Genomic DNA, 8,847 nt, shown 5'->3' on the forward strand with positions numbered 1-8,847 from the left:
ATGAGTTTATCTGGTGATCTGTAGCTCTTTTGAGGTTGGTGCAATAGAGTTAGTTGTAGACTTTAAGATTCTCTAGCATGCTGTGAATTTTCATGCTATTTGGAGTCTGTAGCTTATGGTTTTGCTGCTTTCAAAATGCTTTCAGATCAAAAACTGCACTGTCAAAAAAACTGAGATATCACTAAGTCTGAAACTGTGTGTGGGATGCCATTTTGTGAGTTCTTTTCCTAGTGATCCATGCTTCTATGCTAGGTGTTATAAGTTGCAGGTGGTAGTGCATCTTTCCCTCTATTTCCTCATGCGTTGGTTGAGCATATTGGATTTGTGTATCTCGTAGTTGTGGGGTGTAGAAAATGCTATGTGGCTGATTTTGGCAGATTATGGCGATTTCTTGTTTAGCTCGTAGTTGTTGAACCGTTGCTCCGTTTTGATCGTGTCCTATATGAAACTTGCTTAGAATATCGTGTAGTTTCATAATATCTTGCTAGTTGTGTGTTTTGAAATGTTTTGGATGCCATTTGCACACATATTGCATTCATGCTATCATATCTTGCGGTGTTCGTATCTTTTGAACCGTAGCTCCGTTGGAGATGTTCTCTATGTGTAAATTGATTGTAACGACGCTTAGAATCACGTGAACCTATTTATTTTGCTGTTTAACAAATATTTAAAAGTGTTAATTCAGATCTGGACAGAATTATAAATTAACATGTGAGGTCGTTTCGGAGATGCTATATGTCATTTCCGACCTCATTTAAAATGCCTAGATAGGTAGATTAATTATGTTTCACCTCTTGCCATGTTTAACCACATTTAATATTGCCTGTACCTACTCGGGATAGAACTAAATAATCCGTATGTGGAGTTTCGTCAATATGCAACTCGTTGCATATTGAACTTCACATAATGTGTAGTAGTTGATTGTTGTGAGTTGACGTGCCATGTCTTGCATATATTCACTGACCATGCATCATATGTGGATTGCATCTTGTCGTGCATATGCCGTGGTGTATATCTATGTTGATGCTTGTTTCCGGTTTGCTTCGTCTCGATAGAGTTCCGCAAGCGTGTCGGAATGTGAGGAGCCGTTAGAATACATCGGTTCGTCTTCTTCACGGAGTCATTCTTCTTCCAAGCGGGATCTCAAGCAAGATGACCATTTCCCCAGATACCATTACTATCATTGCCTTGCTAGTATTATCGTTTCTGTCGCTATGTCTCGTTGCCTACCACATGTTAAAGATCAACCTCCCAACATTGCCATGAAAACCTTCAACCTCTTCACAACCTAGCAAACCAGTGATTGGCTATGTTACCACTTGCTTAACCATGTGTTATTGTTGCTAGTTGCAGGTGGAGTTGCTTCCATGTGACAACATGGGTTCCTTGTTATATCACCATATTAAATGTTATTTAATTTAATGCACCTATATACTTGGTAAAAGGTGGAAGGCTCGGCCTTTTTAGCCTAGTGTTTTGTTCCACCTTTGCCCCCTTAGTTTCGGCTACCGGTGTTAGGTTCCATAATTGAGCGCTCCTAACACGATCGGGGTTGTTATGGGGATCCCCTCGATAATTCGTTTCAGATTAAAGTTGGTCTGGCAAGGCCCAACTTTGGTACTACATTTGCCTAATAACCTAATAATAAGGCATAGGGACCCGCCGGCACCCGGGAAGTAATTTAATCAACCCCCGGGCGAGTGCTCCTCACGAGTGTTGGTCCCACCTGAGCGATGTCCGGCGCCCCCTGGCCACCCAGGGTTTAGCGATCCCGACGTCTAGCTCATCCGTCGTGTCCTAAGAACGAGATACGCAGCTCCTATCTAGATCGTCGACATGTCGGGCGGCCTTGCTGGATTAGTTTTACCTTTTACGAGATATCTTGTGCATCGGGATTCTGGCGATGCTTTGGGTAATCTGAGAGTTGAGGTTTTTGTAGTGCCCCATATGTAACCTTCCCTATTTTGGAACCGTTGCAAGTGGATCCACTTGTCAGAGATTATGTTGTTATAGTTGGTACCATGATTTCATGTGTGTTCCTTACTATTTCCTTCTCATGCATGCATGCATAGCATATCATTGCATGCCCTTGTCTTGTGTTGTTGCAATATGAACCTAGAATTTCATGTGGTGTGGTGATCTTGTGGTTACCTACCTTGTGATGCATGTGACCTTGTATATGTGAGGAGGTGCTGCTATGATGTCATGTGTTGGAGTACTAAGAGTAGTGGTGTTTGTCATATTTTCAAAACCCTCTATTTACTTGCAAACCCCTTTTCTCTCCTCATTCTCAAGTTCAAAATTCCACCTTATTATCTCTGCTTTAAAAATGTCTCTTGATTAAGGAATATTGTGGGCATATCTCGGGTGCTAAATTTGGTGTTTTGAAAAGTGTTTTGTAGGTGTAAATAAACACAAAACAGAATCTACAATGTTGTTTTGTATTTATTTCATATGCAAAAAAAATCATTCTGTTATTTTATTTATTTAGCTTGCTATTTTTCAGGCCGAGAAACATTTTTGCTTTAATTTATCTTCTTTCTTTTTCTCTGTGGCCTTTTCCCTTTTCTCTGTGGTTTTATCTAATAGGAATTGCGGGGAGGGCCTTTTCTTTTAAGTAATGCTCTGGTGGGCTTCCTCCCACCAGAGAGGCCCAGCTCTCCCAGTAGCGCAGCAAGCCCAGCAGTAGGTCATCTCCCTCCTCGGCTGTCGTCACCCCACTACCACGCCAACACCACCGTCGATCCCCTCTTCCCTTTGATCTGGTGGCTCCAAGCTCGCCTCCCGAGACGTTATAAGGAGCCCACAGCCTCCCCACCACTCTAGGGCTCCCGTTTCTTCCTTCTCCTCCCCCTCGCGCCGTCAAGGCAGGATCCCAAAGGCCACGCCATGAGAGGAGCTCGATGAGCTCTTAGCAGCAGCAGGCGTTGGCTTCTCTCCCCTTCAGCAGCACCAGGAGGATGCGGTGACCGAGGAGATCGTGTTCCCACAGCTACCCGACGGCTTCGTCCTCGACATCCTCGACGTCCACGACGTCCACTTCTTCCTCGGCCGACCACCTCCTCTGCTTCGGCTCGCTACCCTCCTTCCTCTCCGGTCGATCCCGTCGTTGAGCCCAGGTGAGCTGCAGCGCCTCTTTCCGCTCTCCCTCTCTGCTTAGCGCGCGTAGACTAGGAGCGGCCGATGCCCTGCCGGAGTTCGACGGTAGACCACGACAGTAGTAGCAGCAGCAGCTCCGGTGCAATAGCATGGTGCCAAGCGAGCACCTTTTCCCGTGCTTTGTACGAAAAAGGAACCCCTGGGTTCCCCGCGTCCCCCGCCGATGTTCCTTCCTGCCGTAGGTGGTCGTGGTAGACGCCGCCAGCTTCCTCTGGTTCGGTCGCCGGCGGGATGCCTCGTAGCAGGGGCGTGGTTCTTCAGAGATAGCTCCCCTTCTCTGTCAAGTTCAGCAGCGTAGCGCAGTGGAGTTGGTCTCTGCTTGTTTCCAACAGGTGCAGGGTTCGAATCCCCCCCGGTGCAGCAACCCCCCTTTTGTTTTTAATTCCTTTTTGGCTGCAGTAGCATTTGCATCAGCAGGGCAGTTTTACCTGATTAGTTATCTTACCCTGTCAAGCTAGCGCATGATAGCAGGGTGGTTTGTTCCACAGGGCAGTACCAGGGGCACCTGGAATCGAATCCCAGTCTTGCCCATTTTTTCCCCTTTCCTTGCTCCTTTTATTTTTTCTCTCCCTTGCTGTTGAGTTTTTATGCAGCCCCATGCTCTTTGTAGACCTATAGTTTTTCTGCACATGTAGGTTGGGAATTACCCCCCCTCTCATAATCTGCTTGGAAGTTTGTGTGTTGCTAGTTATGATCCATGTTTATGCATTGTGAGTGAAGAAGATGTATTTAGTAGAGCTTGTGTAGATTGTTTTATGCTAGTAGGATTGCAAGCATAGCCTTTTGTTGTGTGTGATGCACTAGAGTTTCATGTGAAAGTGCATCTTATGAGGGCTATGGTGTGTGTATGTTTGCCATGTGATGCAATCTATGTTTAGCATGTGTAGGTAGGTGTGTTGATCTTGAGCTTGATGTGCTTGTGTGTGAAGTGGAGTAGATGTGTGTGTGAGAGGCTCTACACCTTTTCAAAACAAGCTTTGCACCTCCACATGACCATATGTGAGAGGGCATGGTATGTTGTCTGTGTGGATAGCTTGGTAGTAGTATTTGTGTTGTTGATGTGCATGACACAAACATGGGGTTCAAACCCCCATGTCACTTTGTCATTGTTCACATGAACACAACCTTTGTAGTTGTTGTCTTAGTAGGAACTACATGAAATGATGCACTAATTACTAGGCATGATTTGGAGTAGTTTCCTCTTCCTTAATTTGTGGTCATTTGTTCCAAGTAAGTGTCCACATATTATAGATGATTTTGGGGTAGAATCTCCCAAGGAATCAAGTGGTGAAGTTTGTTTTGCCATTAGGATACTTTATGGAGTTGACATATTCAGATTTGTTGCAAGTTTGTTCCTTGATTCCATGGAATAGGTGGAGCCCAAGGGCATGGGTTTTTGTGTGATAGTAGTAGGGTTTTTGCTCTACACCATAGTGGTGCCATTTATCACTTGGTGTTATGTGTGTGCAAACTATGCCTAGACAAAGTGGGCATGTGGCTGAAAAATTCCAGTTTAGTGAAATCTGGAATTTCACTAAGTCTGGGATTCTGGAAACATTTTCTTCTCTTATAGGTGAGGATGTGCTGGTCATTCTGTTGAGAACTAGCCTTAGTTCAGTGCTAGGATTTTGAACCTGATATGTTTGTGAAGCTCCGTGTCAAATTGCAAATCATTTGCAGTCCAGTAGGTTGTGTTTTGATTGCTGTCAAAAAGCATCAGAACAAAGAAAGAAACTCAGGTGCAGGAATTTTCACTAAGTCCCTGAGATCGGATGGTTTTGGGAAAGTTTGTGGCCTTGTATCTTCTAGAGTTTAATTCCTTTTGTTGTGATTATTGCTGGTGCTTGTAGTCTTCTTGGTTGGCAACAGCCACATATATTATTTGTCATGTTTGGAGGCCTGTAACTACGTTGCATGTAGCTCCCAAAGAGCTAAGATGCAGATTGTGGCAGATTCTGTAGTTTTGTCATTTTGATCATTGTGTGTGCTTAGCGGATGTTGTGGTGTTCTTCCTTTCTCCATTCCATTCGTGTTGGAATGATACATGTCTTGGCAACCTGGGAATACCAGATTTGTGCCATTTGAGTGTGTGGTGTTGATTCTTCCACGTAGAGCTTCATATCTTGTTTCGTTGATTCCCATTGATCTGTAGCTCTGTTCGCAATGTTCTTTATATGGTTTTGCATCGTTTTCACGAGCCACATCTGTTCATGCCATCCTCATGCATGTCAAAATAGCTTAGTGTACAGTTCTGTCCAGAAACTTGCAGTAGTCTTATTTGCTTGTGCTCGAGATAGAAATAGTGGTGCATGCTCAATTTTCATCTCATGCATCATGTGATTGTTGCATCTTGTGGTGCTGCTGTTCATTGGGTGTTATTCTCATGTTGGGTAGCACCGGGATCGGAGAACGAATACGTGGAGTCAGGAGAGTACGTGCAGGACGAACCAGAACCATTCCAAGTTGAGGATATCACACGCAAGATGATATGACCTTGATTCCATCTCTAGACTTGTTATGCTAGTTTCGTTTCCATGTCATATTGCTTGCTGCCTACCACTGAAATTAAATTGCCTCTTCAAATGCCATGAGCCCATTACACTGATCCCTTCCCAGCATAACTCGTATGGCTAAGTAGGCTTTTCCCAGCTACTAATATTAGCGTTACTAGATGTAGGTGCTTTGACTCATGTGATAACATGAGCTTGATATCATTATCTTAATTCTGTTATTTAATCAATGCACCTATATACTTGGTAAATGACGGGAGGCCTAGCCTTTTGTCGGGTGCTTTGTTCCGTTATTGCTGCCTTAGTTACCGGTTACCGGTGTTTGATTCCATAATGATCGTCCTAACATGTTCGGGGTTGTTATGCGGACCCCCTTGATAAATCGCGTAGTGCTAAGACTTGTCCGACAGGACCCAACTTTGGTTTTAATCTGCTAATCACCTAATAACCTGCATAGGGAATAGCTACCCCGAGGAATTTAATCAACAACCCGGGCCAGTGCTCCTCATGAGTGTTGGTCCAACCACCTAGCAGTCGGCAAGACCACCCCGGGGAAACTTGAGGTTTGGTCCTTGTCCACTTTGCATAGACGGCGTTGTCCTGAGACTGAGATACGCGGCTCTTATCGGGTCGTCGACACACCGGGAGGTCCTGCTAGCCTTGTCTTACCTTAGCGGAATATCTTGCGTATAGGAATTCCAGTGAAGCTTTGGTTTCCCCCAGAGTTGAGGTTTTCCTCTAAGGAATCCGACGAGATCACAAGATTCGTGATAGAGGATGCCTTTGCGGCCTGTGTTCGTTTGTGATGGACTAGTTGGAGCACCCCTGCAGGGTTTAATCTTTCGGAAAGCCGTGCCCGCGGTTATGTGGCAACTTGGAATACTTTGTTAACATCCGGTATTAGAGAACTTTGACATAAGCTAATAAAATTGCCAACTGTGTGCGTAACCGTGACTGTCCCTTCGAAGATCTCTCTTCGATCGGGAACACGGTGGGGTTATGAATGCCGTAGGCAGGTGTTCAGGATCACTTAGTGATCTAGTAAATCCGATCGCTAGTGTAGACCACCTTTACAATTACTTTGCGTAAGTTAGCCACTTAATCAAGCTTAGGATGCTGTAGCCTGATACACTTCACTCTTACCCTACCTAATAACATGACTAGTTCTGGCACCAAGGTCATAGATTGTTGAGTCCCCGTGGCTCACGGATTCCTCCGAAACTCCCAGCAGGTACAGGTACCCCAGAGACAGATGATCCCGACGACACCCAGCTAGCGTGGCAGTACGATGAGGAGACAGATCGCCTCTACGTGAACTATCCAGAGGACTGAGGCGTGGTCGTGATCGTGGGCCTGCAGGCAGGGTAGCATAGCATTTCCATGTTTTGTAGTCCGTAGCGGAACTACCTTGATTGTATCTGTGATGTACTCTGAGTTATTAATAAGAAGACAGTTGAATCCCGAATTGTCTACTTTTATTATTATTTGTGCTATGATACTTGCTTGCGAAACGCTTAGATGCGCTTCTTTCCTATTCGGGGGCCTCGACCCCCAGATCGGAAAGGACCGCATCTTGGTCGTTACAAGTTGGTAATCAGAGCCTTACGACCATAGGAGCCTTTGTGTGATCGTACTTCGCCGAGTCGAGTCTAGAAAATGTTTTGAGTCTTAGTTATATCGGAGAGTAGGATTCTTTTTTCTCCTCTTCTATGCTCTGGTGAGGTTCCCGTCTTAGGATATCTTTAACTCTACTCCTTTTCTGGCTCAAATTTTTTTAGGATCACGCGGGTATTTCTGAAATCTATATGATTTCGATGTGACGGAATCATGTCCTGGTGCCTCCTATCTGCTCTAAGTATCAGGGGAGTTGAGCTCCAGGGATTATCGTGCACATCCCCATCATTCAGATTTCTGAGTATCTAAGAATGGAGGGTGTTCGTTATTGCTTCAATACGGTTAGTGGTGAGATAACCCCGATGTCCCCAGTACTGGTGTAGATTGTTCGGGGGTATTACCACACTTGGTATCGTTGCGATCACGGGGATCTGTTGTAGATGAAGGTCCGAGATGCTGGTTGTGTGTTGAAGGATGTGATACAGGTGACGGGTTAGTTTAGGAGTTGTGTGAAATACTCCTTGTATCCATGTACCTGATTGCATGACCAGTATTTCGGGAATTCATAGGTGGGATATCTAGTAGTATCTTATAGGACTATCTTCCTACAGACGCTTGATTGAGGTTTGGGAAATCTCGGTCATATGTTTGTTCCGAGCAGTTCTAGCTCACACTTGTTTGCAGTGGTCCTTATCGGAATTTTGTCGTCTGTTACTTTGAGGATGCACTCTTGCTATGTTGTTCGAGTGCAATGCTAAATTCTATTCAGATATTCCTGTCTTTTGATTCAGCAATATCTTCAATTATTCTGTGGTCTAATATGATGTCCGTCTTCAGGATGGCTCCACCGACTCGTCAGACCCCAGGGCGTGAGGATATGCCGCCTCCACCTCCTCCTCCTCCGCCGCCGCCGCCTCCTCCTGCAGAGGCCTGGCAGGCGATGATGGCAGCTACTAATGCAAACACTCAGATGTTCTTGCAGTTGATCCAGGAGAGAGCCAATCATCAGCAGGGCAATTTCCACCAGGATGGCAATCACTTCGCCAATCTGAGTCAGTTCCTGTCAAACCAGCCTAAGACGTTCACTTCTTGCGACCAGCCATTTGATACGGAAGATTGGATCCGTGATATGAACAAGCATTTCGAGTGTAGCAATGTGCATCCTGCGGACTATGTGTTGGAATTATGCCCTAGTGGCAATAATAAATGTATAGTTATTATTATAATTCCTGTATCAAGATAATAGTTTATTATCCATGCTATAATTGTATTGAATGAAGACTCATTTGCATGTGTGGATACATAGACAAAACACCGTCCCTAGCATGCCTCTAGTTGGCTAGCCAGTTGATCGATGATAGTCAGTGTCTTCTGATTATGAACAAGGTGTTGTTGCTTGATAACTGGATCACGTCATTGGGAGAATCACGTGATGGACTAGATCCAAACTAATAGACGTAGCATGTTGATCGTGTCATTTTGTTGCTACTGTTTTTTGCGTGTCAAGTATTTATTCCTATGACCATGAGATCACATAACTCACTGACACCGGAGGAATGCTTTG

This window comes from Hordeum vulgare, chromosome 3H, assembly GCF_904849725.1.
Source record: "Hordeum vulgare subsp. vulgare chromosome 3H, MorexV3_pseudomolecules_assembly, whole genome shotgun sequence".
In the NCBI taxonomy this organism is placed as follows: Eukaryota; Viridiplantae; Streptophyta; class Magnoliopsida; order Poales; family Poaceae; genus Hordeum; species Hordeum vulgare.